Source organism: Mercenaria mercenaria, chromosome 15 (genome assembly GCF_021730395.1).
Source record: "Mercenaria mercenaria strain notata chromosome 15, MADL_Memer_1, whole genome shotgun sequence".
NCBI classification, from domain to species: Eukaryota; Metazoa; Mollusca; class Bivalvia; order Venerida; family Veneridae; genus Mercenaria; species Mercenaria mercenaria.
In genome coordinates this window covers 62,071,169-62,086,230 of record NC_069375.1, presented here as the reverse complement: position 1 = coordinate 62,086,230, position 15,062 = coordinate 62,071,169, and positions in this window count along the sequence as shown.

Below are 15,062 nucleotides of genomic sequence, written 5' to 3'. Positions count from 1 at the left end.
TACCCCCTGTCCTGTAAATACTGGGTTCACCGATACTCTATCTGCTGAAATACTGAACAAACCAATCGCTCTCTGTGCTGTTAATACAGAGCTGACTGACCGTTCCCTTTCTGCAAATAGTGACCTGAACGATCGCTCCCTGTGCTGTAAAAAGTGAATTTATCGATCGCTCCCTGTGCTGTAAATGCCAAGCTGATGGATCGCTCCCTGTGCTGTAAATGCAAAGCTGATGGATCGCTTCCTGTGCTCTAAATACTGAGCTGATGGATCGCTCCCTGTGCTGTAAATGCCAAGCTGATGGATTGCTCCATGTGCTGTTAATGCCAAGCTGATGGATCGCTCCCTGTGCTGTAAATGCCAAGCTGATGGATCGCTCCCTGTGTTGTAAATGCCAAGCTGATGGATCGCTTCCTGTGCTGTAAATAGTGAATTTATCGGTCGCTTCCTGTGCTATAAATGCCAAGCTGATAAATCGCTCTCTGTGCTGTAAATGCCAAGCTAATGGATCGCTCCCTGTGCTGTAAATACTGAGCTGACCGACCGTCCCATGTGCTGTAAAACTAAGCTAACCAGTACTCTCTGTTCTCGAAAGTCCACCTGCTGTAAATACTGAACTAACTAGTCTCTCCCTGTGCTGTAAATTCCTAGCTGAGAGATCGTTCCCTGTACTCTAAATACAGAGCTAACTAGCCGTTCCCTGTGCTGTAAATGCCAAGCTGATAGATCGCTCCCTGTGCTGTAAATGCCAAGCTGATGGATCGCTCCCTGTGCTGTAAATAGTGAATTTATCGATCGTTTCCTGTGCTGTAAATGCCAAGCTGATAGATCGCTGTCTGTGCTGTAAATGCCAAGCTGATGGATCGCTCCCTGTGCTGTAAATGCCAAGCTGATGGATCGCTCCCTGTGCTGTAAATACTGAGCTGACCGACCGTTCCCTGTGCTGTAAAACTAAGCTAACCAGTACTCTCTGGTCTCGAAAGTCCACCTGCTGTAAATACTGAACTAACCAGTCTCTCCCTGTGCTGTAAATTCCTAGGTGAGAGATCTTTCCCTGTACTCTAAATACAGAGCTAACTAGCCGTTCCCTGTGCTGTAAATACTTAGCTGACCGATCGCTCCCTGTGCCGTTAAAACGGAGCGGACTGATCGCCCTCTGTGCTGTAAAAACTGAGCTAACTAAATGCTTCCTGTGCGGTAAATCCTGTGCTGACGGACAGCTCACTGTGCTATAACTACTGACCTGAATAATCGATCCCTGTACTGTAAATACTGAGCTGAATGATCGCTGTCTCTGTAGTTAAACCTGAGCTAGCCGATACTTCCTATACTGTAAATACTGTTACAGATTAAAGAGCGCTCAATGTGATGTAGGTACAGAGCTGAACGATAGCTCCCCGTGTTGGCCGTAGTGAGCTGAATGATCGCTGTCGGTGCTGTAAAAACTGAGCTCAGCGATTGCTCCCTGTGTAATAAGTACTGTCAGAGATGAAAGATCGTTTCATTTGCTGTAAATACTGAGCTGTTGATCGCTGTCAGTGCTGTGAAAACCGAGCTCAGCGATTGCTCCCTATGTAATAAGTACTGTCAGAGATGAAAGAACGTTTCATGTGCTGTAAATACTGAGCTGATTGGTCGCTGTCTCTGCTGTAAACACTGACGAGACCGATCGCTCCCAGTGCTGTAAATTCTGAACTGACCAATGGTTCTATATGCTGTAAATACTGACCTGACCGATTGCTCCCTTTTCTGTAGATACTGAGCTGAATGTTCTTTGCCTATGTTGTAAGTACTTAGATGACCGATACTCCCTGTGCTGTAAATGCTGAACTGACCGATCGCACGAAGTGTTGTAAATACAGAGTTGACTAATTGTTGCGTGTGCTGTAAATACAATTTACATGTTTTGTTGTTGTTTTTTTTTGTGTTTTTTTTTTTTTTTGTTGTTTGTTTGTTTGTTTTTTAATCAACTGAGAACTATTTTGGTGCCAATCAAATCATTTTTTTTAAGATTAGGAACGATGACTTTCATGTCATGAATTGCATTTACTGGCAGTAATTATGACTTTGTAAATCATCAGGGTTACATCAAATAAAACATAAAATGTACAAATTACGGAAATGTTTGTTGTTAGTTAGTTTTCCATCAAACAATGTCTGATATTCCTTAAACTGTCCTGAAAGTTTCACAGAAATACCTTCGGACGACGGTAGTTTTAACATTAAAGCGGAAAGACTACTGGGAGAGTTAGAAAATTTGTTAAGTGTATGCTTCGGGAACGTTGTACCTAACTTCATCATGTAGACTCAGGTTCTCGTCTAAACGTCTGGATAAGTCGAACCATCTGATTTGCATTCGGCCATATTTAAACTTCGCGGTGATGAACTTTTCAAGAAAGATAAATGTTCCTATACTTAATATATACTTCATATCACTTCATATCATTTAAATCGCGACAAAAATCGCTGTTAAGAATTCTTCTGAAAGAAAGGAAATATATCGGTATATACCACCTCCCCCTTCAGTCAGTCTTTATTGCATTTTTAGATATTTTTTTTTTAATTCTTGAGGATCATGTATAGATAGCTACGCAAAGTTCTGCGTCTTTTTGCGCGCCTGGTGGACACATACTTAACACTTTGGTGGCATTTCAAGGAAATGTTTTGTATTGTCAGTTTGGGAGATGTTCCACAGTGTTTACCTGTCAGTTAAAAAGTCTCTTTGAAGATACGTGTTCCCTACTTTACTTGTTTTTTTTTCTGTTCTCTATTTATTTCCTTTGTTTATTGGTATTTATCAAAATAGGGGTAATAATTATTTTCATAAAGTTCAATGTATATTCGACAGCTTAGAAATAGAGGATATTTGTTTGTTTTGAGTGAATATCGAATATATCTCACTGAGAAGTGAGAAAAGGGGTACGTAGGATTTGGGCCGAGTTTGGCCCCACCTAAATGATGATGAAATATGTCCTAATGTTTAGTAGAATGTGTATATTTACTAAACATAATAATAATAATCTGCAGAGGCCATTATTTAGTGAAAAATATATGTTTCAATAAATGCTAGTGTTCAAGAATAGCACCAACCTTACTTGGGGTATACTAAATAAATCCGCCTAAATAGAATTTTAAAAAAATCCCATGACTTATGTTTTTTATTAATATGTATACATGCATAACATATAATGTATAAATGCATAGACAAATGGAGTGAAAATGTGAACATTTTCTCACTTCTCAGTGAGATATATTCCATATTCACTCAAAATAAACAAATTTTCTTTTTATTTTATGCTTAATTACGTTGAAATTTGCATTTTGCAATAAATTTTAATCTCAGCGCTGGAAACACGCGCGTAAACAGGCATGACGTCAGACTTATTCACTTTCTGAACTTATGTAGACGTTAGAAAGACGCACACAACATAAAGTTCCATTTTATTATTTTTACCTGCATAACGTTATGAAATTTTCATTAAGTAAAGTAATTTGAATCGAGAAATATATTATAAGGAACAAAGTGCGACTACAATTTTCATCCTGTTTTAAGCAAATGATTTAAGATAAAACACAATACACAAGGGGGCGGAGCTATATTTCTCACAGTGTGAAAATATTATAAGATTCTTTCACTGGTTATAGGTGCAGATGCGAATTTCCTGCCTCAAGGGTAACTGTTTAGGCGGTAACGGGGTTCCTACCGAGTTACCGTCTAAACAGTTACCCGAGAGACGGATATTCCCATCTGCACATATAACCAGTGACAGAATCCTTTACTTGCATACCGATATCAAGATATAATAATAAAAAATAAAATCAGTCTAACGCTTTCTTTTTAAAACTATTTCTTATAGCAGCGTATTTAAACAAAACGCGGGAAACCAACGTCCGTAAACAGGAAAGACGTCATGACGTTTCAAAGACAAATAACAAAGTTTAGTTTCGGTTTTGTTTTATCAGTTGCAGCGTAACGTTATGAATTTTTGAAAAAATAACGTGTTTTGAATCGAGAAATATACTATCAGGAACAAAGAGGAACTGTCAAGGTACTGGATTTTTATTCCGTTTTTCGAAATAAAATATAAATAACTACATAAATCTTCTACATATATGTAGTTCGTAATACGTCATTTAAAGCACGAGAGTTGTGTAAGATGGATTTTTCAAGCACCGGTAAAAATACCGGAAATCCCCGTCTGGAATGCAAGAAATAGAGGATATTTGTTTGTTTTGAGTGAATATGGAATATATCTCACTGAGAAGTGAGAAAATTTCAAATATTTTACGAGGGCATAGCGCGAGTGCAAAAGTGGAAATTTTCTCACTTCGAGGTGAGATATATTCCATATTCACGAAAACAAACAAATTTTCTTTTTATTTTATGCTCAATTACGTTGAGATTTGCATTTTGCAACTATTTTTAATCTCAGCGCGGGAAACAGACGCGCGTAAACAGACATGACGTCAGACGTGCTTTGGCGTTATAATGACGCATACAACATAAAGTTCCATTTTATTTTATTTTTTGCTGCATAATGTTATGATATTCTCATTAAGTATAATAATTTGAATCGAGAAATAAACTATAAAGAACAAAGTGCGACTACAATTTTCATCTTGTTTTTAGCAAATAATTTAAAATTCATACACAATGTAATGAGGGGTGGAGCTGTATCTCTCACAGTGTGAAAATATAGATTTCATATTTTCACAGTGTGAGTGATGAAATATGACAATATTTAGCTGTTAGATAGAGGATATTCTTTTTATTTTATGCTCAATTGCGTTGAGATGTCCATTTTGCTACATTTTTAAATCTCAGCGCGGGAAACAGACGCGCGTAAACAGACATGACGTCAGACATGTTGTGACGTTATAAAGACGCACACAACATAAAGTTCCATTTTATTTTATTTTTTGCTGCATAACGTGATGATATTCTCATTAAGTAAAATAATTTGAATCGAAAAATATACTAGATTCTATATAACGTGCAAAGTGCGACCACAATTTTCACCCTGTTTAAAGCAAATAATTTAAAATTCATACACGATGTATGCGGGGGCGGAGCTATATCTCTCACAGTGTGGAAATATAGATTTCATATTTTCACAGTGTGAGTGATGAATATATGAAAATATTTAACTGATAGAATACAGTATTTCATTAGTTAGCATAAAATAAAATGCAGTATTTCATTAGTTAGCATAAAATAAATGTTTCATATTTTCACAGTGTGAGTGATAGAATATGAAAAAAAATTAACTGATAGAATACATAGAGGATATTTGTTTGTTTTGAGTGAATATGGAATATATCTGACTGAGAAGTGAGAAAATTATAAATATTTTTCGAGGGCATAGCGCGAGTGCAAAAGTGGAAATTTTTTCACTTCGAGGTGAGATATATTCCATATTCACGAAAACAAACAAATTTTCTTTTTATTTTATGCTCAATTACGTTGAGATTTGCATTTTGCAACTATTTTTAATCTCAGCGCGGGAAACAGACGCGCGTAAACAGACATGACGTCAGACGTGCTTTGGCGTTATAATGACGCATACAACATAAAGTTCCATTTAATTTTATTTTTTGCTGCATAATGTTATGATATTCTCATTAAGTATAATAATTTGAATCGAGAAATAAACTATAAAGAACAAAGTGCGACTACAATTTTCATCTTGTTTTTAGCAAATAATTTAAAATTCATACACAATGTAATGAGGGGTGGAGCTGTATCTCTCACAGTGTGAAAATATAGATTTCATATTTTCACAGTGTGAGTGATGAAATATGACAATATTTAACTGTTAGATAGAGGATATTTGTTTGTTTTTTGTGAATATGGAATATATCTCACTGAGAAGTGAGAAAATTTCAAATAATTTCACGAGCGCGTAGCGCGAGTGAAATGTGAGCATTTTCTCACTTCGAGGTGAGATATATTCCATATTCACGAAAAACAAACAAATTTTCTTTTTATTTTATGCTCAATTACGTTGAGATGTGCATTTTGCTACATTTTTAAATCTCAGCGCGGGAAACAGACGCGCGTAAACAGACATGACGTCAGACATGTTGTGACGTTATGAAGACGCACACAACATAAAGTTCCATTTTATTTTATTTTTTGCTGCATAACGTGATGATATTCTCATTAAGTAAAATAATTTGAATCGAAAAATATACTATATAACGTGCAAAGTGCGACCACAATTTTCACCCTGTTTTAAGCAAATAATTTAAAATTCATACACGATGTATGCGGGGGCGGAGCTATATCTCTCACAGTGTGGAAATATAGATTTCATATTTTCACAGTGTGAGTGATGAGATATGAAAATATATAACTGATAGAATACAGTATTTCATTAGTTAGCATAAAATAAAATGCAGTATTTCATTAGTTAGCATAAAATAAATGTTTCATATTTTCACAGTGTGAGTGATAGAATAAGAAAAAAATTTAACTGATAGAATACATAGAGGATATTTGTTTGTTTTGAGTGAATATGGAATATATCTCACTGAGAAGTGAGAAAATTTCAAATATTTTCACGAGCGCGTGGCGCGAGTGAAAATGTGAACATTTTCTCACTTCGAGGTGAGATATATTTCATGTTCACGAAAAACAAACAAATTTTCTTTTTATTTTATGCTCAATTACGTTGAGAAATGCATTTTGCAACAGTTTTAATCTCAGCGCGGGAAACAGACGCGCGTAAACAGACATGACGTCAGACGTGCTGCGACGTTATAAAGACGCATGCAACATAAAGTTCCATTTTGTTTTAGATTTTGCTGCATAACGGTATGAAATTTTCTTTAAGTAAAATAATTTGAGTCGAGAAATATGTTATAAAGAACAAAGTGCGACTATAATTTTCATCCTGTTTTAAGCAAATAATTTAAAATTCATACACAATGTATGTGGGGACGGAGCTATATCTCTCACAGTGTGAAAATGTAGATTTCATAGTTTCACAGTGTGAGCGATGAGATATAGAGGATATTTGTTTGTTTCAGTGAAATATCAATTTTATTTCACAAGTGAGCATCAAAAACTGATATTTTCACGAGTGGCGTAGCCACGAGTGAAAATGACTTTTTTTGTTGCTCACGAGTGAAATAAAATTGATATTTCACTGACACAAACAAATTTTCTGTTTATTTCATGTGTAAAACTCTACTTCTGTTGCGTAATTTATAAAATGTCGAAAATCGCGGGAAAGGTCAACAGAAAGCATAACACAAATGACGTCATTTTAACAACGTCATCGTCATTATGGTCCCCGGTATTCATAACGCTCGGTATACAATTTGACGTCAGTTGCGATGGAGAACCGGAACTAGTTCGGCAAAAACAGTGAAAAATAAAAATGATAATCTACTGTTTCAAAACTGTGGATTATCACTTTTATTTCACTGAGAAAACTCTATAATTCACTGGAAAGCATAAAATAATATTAGTTACACTGCTTATTGGTGACAGGATACAGGATATACGCTGTCGAGGAAATCCATATCAGGCGAGAGCGTAGCTTGCCGACTACCTTTTACATCCTCACTGTACTGATTGACACAGATTTTATATTATAATAAAGCTACTTACAGTTACAGTGCAGCAAAGAGCTATAAAAATAAATAGATTGGCAACTTGAAAGGCATATAGAGCAAATCTCGCCAACCTCCCGTGACAAAAAAACGAGATCTCGTTTACCGGAAGTGGCGCTTTCTCCACGCGCCATTTTGTATGCGAAAGCAATTATTCATCGGTAAAATAATTATCACCGTATGACCAGGCTTCTTTCGATGGCAAAAAAAAAAACGTGTACTTCGTGTCTTAAGACCATTTCACATTAAACTACTTTTGTTTTAGAAGCTAACATGTATTTTAAATGTAGTCTTAAAGGTACGAATTGTAACTCCATGCTCGCCGATGTTTGTTTTTAGTAAGATAACGCCGAATCACGCTCTGACACGAGCTCACGCGAGATTACAGCCAGTTGCCATTCTGTGTATTTTATACTTCTTTGAGTGCAGACTGGAATCCTGAAATCTTCCCTGGTTTTCATGCTTTGATTATAGTTGATAAATACCAGCCATAAAATGAAAAATGAACTGTATTTTGACAGAATCACAAAACACAGAAGCTCATTTATACAGGTTATGAACTGGTTTTGAAAAACTTTTACGTTCCATCCTTTCGAAAAATCATCAGATTAGACGATTTCAGAAATGTCTTTTAAAACTTCCGCTTTAGTCCGTTTCCTGTTAATTCCTTTATCTTGCAGATAGATTAAATAATCCTACAACAAACTGCTGTCGTACAAATGCGTTAATTCCTTTGCTTTTCGATGATTTTACTAAAACAACATCAACTTGTCAACGGTCAAGGTCAATCGCGGCCGTGCCATACAGAGTTACTGTTCTTCTATATATAATTTCTACTCACTTCACGAACCTAACTTAGATAGGAAAAATAAGAGCGGCAAGACAACGCTAATTTTTTTTTATCTCGGAAATGATATCTATAGCTTGGGCTTATAATCTGACTTGTTTTAATTACGATAGCAGTGCGGCAGCCATTTTGTTTTTAATCAAATTTCATATCTGTAATGTACTAGCAGGATATGGAATATATCCTGTCTCCACGTGACGTCTGTTGACCAATAGAAATGCAAGAATCTAGTAGGAGGCGAGATAAATGAAAATATTTAACTGATAGAATACGGTATTTCATTAGTTAGCATAAAATAAGATGGTTTATTTCATCTACAGTAGAATAATAATATAGCATTAATCAGGGCTTCCATCAAGCGGCGTCCCGGCGTAAAATACGCCAAAAATTATGACCCGTACGCCTATACACAATGTCAGAGGCGTACAAAGGACTTCCAATATTTTCAAAGGACGACAAAATCAAATCACCGTGATGTAACTTCACTCGAATGACGTGATTAGCTCCGCCCCGTAACTAATCAAAGTGGTTTAACGTTTGACTGACAGCCTCGTAAAAACTGCCCGCATTGTTTGAAGTGTGAGACTAGTGTGAACGCATCATGTTTGATATAGACCGTCTGTAAAGAATATTCGAATACCAAAAATGCTATTCATTGCCTTCCCTAACTTTTACTGAAACTATTATGTCAGACAAGCAGGACTGAACCATGTATTATTATCATTTAGTATTGTATTCTGTATGTCGGTCAGGCCACATTGAACCATGTATGGCAATCTACTCTTATTGAATCTGGTATGTCAGTCAATCCACACTGAGCCATGAATGACTATTAACTAATATTAAATTCAGTATGTCAGTCAAGCCAATTACAACAATCAACTGTTATTAGACTCCGAACAATGAAGTTTTAAGGGGGGTATACTGGTTTCAGGTTCTCTGTCTGTTTGTCTGTAGACACAATCTTTTTCGCGCAAACGCTCCTCATCCCCTTGACAACTTAATGAAACTTCATCCGAGTGATCAGTAGCAATATTAGTTTGGCATGGTGCATGTTAAATTCTTTCAGAAAAAAAGAGCTACGGAACTTTTTTTTTTTTTGTTGTTTTAAGAGTCAGCGTACGCAATTTTGTGCGGGCCTCATCTCCTGGATCCATGCGCACAATTTAATGAAACTTGACACAAGTGATCAGTAGTAACCCTAGTTGTGCATGGTGTATGTTATGTTCTTTTAGAAATAAATTCTGCACAGTTATTGTTTTTGCCCAGTCCATCCGTCCGTCACAATTGATTTCGGGCCAATAACTGGAGAACCATTTGACCTAGAACCTTCAAACTTCATAGGAGGGAAAACTTATGGAGTAGACGACCTCTTGATTTTTGAGGTCACTCCATCAAAGGTCAAGGTCACAGGGGCCTGAACATGGAAAACCATTTCCGATCAATAACTTGAAAGCCGCTTGACCTAGAATATCGAAACTTAATAGGGTGATTGGACATGCAGAGTAGATGATCCCTATTTGATAGCTATCCTCTAAACCATGACGAAACAAAGTAGTGAAAGAATTTACTGCACATCGACTAAGGCAACAGTGTTGTCAAATCAAAACAATATTTATTTATTGTCCGTAAGGCATGTATATTTTCTTTTTTAGAAGGTGCAAGTCACCGTTTATCAAAACAGATATTCATGTCTGTCTTTTTTATAGTTATAGGTACATTTCAGTCGCATATCTGGTTTTAGAAATAAATATAATGATAGATTCTACATAGAATCTGAAAATAATTTTACAACTGAAAACGATTGCGAAAAGTAAACATTAGTCTAGTACTGCTGTTATTTCCTGGAAATTTTTTGACTTATTATTTATAGAATTTATAATACCTGAATAATGCTCACGTACACGCGGATTCCCAACCATGCCTTCATTTCAACAAATGTCGCTTGTCGCCATGAAGGATCCGGCTTCCTGGATTGTTTCTGACTGGCATACAGATTGGTCTGTTTGACAAGAAGCTCAAAACATTACTGGAAAGAAAAGCTCAACAAAGTCCCATTCTTTATCATCAGGGCTCAGTAAAGTGGTAGGTCCCGGTTCAGGCCCAATAAATGGCCTCTTTGGGCGTGGTGTTTTGTCATTTACTGACCAAGTGTCATTGTTCTGGTCTTCGCTTTCACTTCCACTACCGTCCGAATCAGAACTGTCATCAAAATTACGAATCAAATCCGCTAAAGGCACATCATCGTCCGACTCAAAATCTGTGAAATCACTGTCACTAAAATCAATTACAGAATCATCCATATTGAATATTCAGGCTTGGAGAAATCACTAGAGTATTAATTTTCTGTTAAAACTACGCTCGTTTTTACAGCTTCCAGTACGAAAACATTTATTTCACATCATCCGCCATTTTATGTAATGTCTCATAAATGTTACGTAACAAAAATTTTGATTGGTCCAATGTGATAGAAAGAACTTAAAGCATTTATCAAAAGACCAATAAAATGTGACGACTTAATGCGTCACGCGGAATTCAGAGCTACTACTGTGACGACGCATGTACGCGGCATGCGGTATCCAGAGGTAGTTTACAACACCGCTTAGATGTGGCACGCGATATACCGATAAGAATCGGACGACGCATTAATGCGTCGTGCGGGCATAATGAGCCACAATGTTGGTTTTCTCATGGCGCGGTTCAATTCTGAAATTCTGTGTATTGCTAGCTTAGTCACAGAGATATGTTTGCTTATAGAATTTCTTCGTTTTTGTTTCCAATCAACACTAACTTGCCTATAAAGTATTGTTAGCTTATAATTCTGAAATAAAAAGCCCTGTTTGGATAATTTACGGTGCATTTTTCCCAGTTGCCCCGGCCCCATTTTCAAAGTAGTGGAAAAAAAACACTGGCATACAAGTTTACATTAATTTTGGTTGTTTGGATTATAATGCTGAAGTTAATTACGGACTTAGATGTATGACCCGGCTGTACATATACAGCTTTTTATCGTCTTTTTGTAAAGGTTTTTAAGTATATTGACTTCAGTATAGACACAAAATAAGTTTGTTTATATGCAAGCATTTGAACAGCTATTTTTTGTGATTTCAGTTACCACAGACTCAGATGTACTGGTCTACAGACAAGACCTTCGGTAATTTGTCCATCAGGAAAGTGATGAAACGTGACCGATTTATGAAAATCCTGCAGTACTTTCATGTAAATGATCGGTCAAAGATGCAACCAAGGGGTCATCCAACTTATGACAAACTTTTTCTTGTGCGACCTATTCTGGATGAAGTTAGGAAATTGTGATTCCAAAATTACAACGCGCATCAGAACGTTAGTGTTGATGAGGCTATGGTAAAATTCCGTGGTCGTCTATCATTCAAACAATATCTGCCGGCCAAACCGACGAAATACGGCATAAAAATCTGGGTGCGGGCAGATCTGGCAAATGGCTACGTGAATGACTTTCAGGTTTATACTGGTCGTGATGGACCAGCAGAGAATGGACTTGCACACCGTGTTGTTACTGAAATGATGAATGGAATAAATGGACGAAACCACATTGTGAATATGGACAATTATTTCTCAAGTCCTATGTTATTCCAGGAGTTATGGAACATACGCTAGGGGAACTGTTAGATCTAACAGGAAAGGCTTTCCACATACAACTTTGAAAAAGAAGGACGTGAAAAATCAAGGAGACATGAAATTTGCGCAGAAAGGAGAATTAGTCGCGTGCATTTGGAAAGATAATAAAGAAATATTTACTCTTTCAACTGCTGATAATCCAGCAAATATTGATTCCTCTGTATCGAGAAAGTCGCGCACCGGTGACATCAAGGAATTACCAGCGCCAGTAACAATTCCCGAGTACAACAATTACATGAACGGGGTTGATCATGCTGACCAATTGAGAACAGCCTACTCAACCTTCCGTACGTCAAGAAAATGGTGGTTGTACCTGTTTTGGTTTTTATGGGATACAGCTTTGGTAAATGCCTTCATCGTAATGAAAGAATCCCCGTATCACAAATTAAAAACGAGAAAAGGAACACCCAAGGAACGCGCATTGATTGACTTTAGAATGAACGTTGCAAAGCAATTGATAGCGGATTATACGGAAAACGAGAAGGCATCTCTTGCCACTGTGAATGCCGGCCATTTTCCAAGTAATGGCTTGAAACGTGGAAGGTGCCGTCAATGTAGCAAAAGGAAAAGGCGGCATCAATGTTTCAATATGTGTTTACAGTGCAATGTTCATGTCTGTGTGCCTTGTTTCAAGGACTGGCACACTGACATTTTGAAAAATGGGTATTAGTAACTCAATAAAACAAATATTTGTAGGATATATGTAGCACTTTATGTGTAAGTGGAGTAATGAAATATACATATCGTGGATCATCACGCTGATATTACAATAGGGTTATTATAATAGTAGCTATCTGGGACGTTGTATTTTGCTCGAGCAGATTTTGATGAATATGCAACGAAATAGTTATAAGTTTTTGCAATTTAAAATATGCACTCTTTATTTTTGCGGATTTATATGGCACAGTTACTGTCACTGACAATCTTCATTGCCGAACTTAATAAAACTTTAGTAATCTAGTAATGCACACTTTCAAAAAAAGTCCGATGTCAAGATAATAGCAAATTCTTTCCTTTGTAACGCAAGTTTGGCGGCAGAATTGTTTGAGCCCGGAGTAGCCAGTATTTGCTGCATAAGCAACCAGTGCCAAATGCACTTATTTTGTAACTTTATTTTTGAGATACCTTATTTCAACCGTCATAGTTCAATGAATCTATGTACATTGTACATTTGTTGTTGTTATATATTTAATTCAACTGTACAGTGTATTCAATTTTCATTAAAATCTGTTAAATTTTGGCAGACATAAAAACAAAAACACAAGTGTGGTGTGAGAAAAAGCCTTTAGGTATATATTTGATATTTTTCATTGTGAAAATTCCTACTAATTCTATGATTCACTGTAATATTTATTGTTGTATTTTAGCTGAAAAAAAAAACTTTATAAAAAATACATAAATTCTTTTTTCTTTACTTGTAAATTGATCAGTGACATTTATTTATTTATTTATTCATTTATGTTAAACTTTGAAACTGTCTCTTGTGCAATAGAATAAAGTGTTGTTTATTATTCACATATTTTGACCACATCCGGGTTTAGAAATGTAATGAAATATTTATTTGTTCATTCATTTATTTCATCCATCCATCCATCCATTCATTCATTCATTTAAGTTAAACTTTGAAATTGTCTCTAGTGCAATAGAATAAAGTGTTGTATATTATTCAGTTATTTTGACACATGCGAATTTATAAATTTTATGAAATAGTATCGAAATTTAAATTTGCATAACAAACGTTTTTCTTACAGTTAGTCAAAAATAATTCTATTTTCAAGACAGTTATAGTTTTTGTCTTAAATAGTTAAACTGTTTACTTATATTCGTTTTACTACATCCTCATATATAATGCTTTCACTATTTTTCTATAAATATTGATTCACTATTTTGTAAAATAAGAGTTATATCGAATAAAAACAATATATATTTCAAGTAAGTTTTAAAAAATTGTATTTATTTGTTGATTAAATATGTAAATAATAAAATTAAGCAAGTGATAAATGTTGTTTATTTTGTAAATCAAAAAAAGAAATCTGATGAGAGATTGTGTCCACTTGTTTTGTGTCCTTATACATGTTAATTCAACAGTCTGTTGAAAAATAACTGTATTGCACAGCTGCATGAAATTAACTTTGCTGTGTAGCTTATTCAATTAACTTACAAAGAATGTAAATTCCATACCTATTAACACATATCTGATGTCATGTGTGTTTAATTAACAACAATACCCCAAGTAAAATTGTGCAGTCAACTACAAAATCAATGCTATCTCTCATTATATCTCTAGGTATTCAGAGGTAGATTAGCTTATCAGCCTCCTAGGTGGTTCCTAGATAAATATCAGTAGAGCATAAGTGGAGATAAGGCATTAGGGTAGAATGAGTTAAACAACGGCATTACTCAAGGATTTACCACTTATATGCGCCAAAACTGATACCGCGAGGATACTTGTTCTTGGATTTTTTTTTGCAGCAACCCGTCTACAATATTTTCCGGTTAGGCGTTAGGCCCAACTTTGCGATACATGGCTGTGTTTGGGATGTACACGTTACACAACAGTGGATAGACAGTAAACGTCAACGTCATCAATTCAAAACAGGAAGCGAATCGCGAGGGAATTTATTAACTGTTCAAGTCTGTTGTTTCCAGTGCAGATGGATTTCTAAAGATTGAAGCAACATACATCTACTGGTTAACTTTATTTCTATTAACTATAGAAACTCCATTGGTATTATTGCTAAAGATTGGGGATAAACGCGTACCCTATTTACGTCGAACCAGTGTGTTTTTAAACGGTGGGCAATAAGTTCTTTTATTTCCACTACTTTTTGTTCATTCAATATCTGAATTAGTATTTCACCTAGGACCTTGAAACTTCATACGCATGTTGTCTTGATGTGTACATGATCCGTATTGGTTTCGGCTCAAAGGTCAAGGTCAC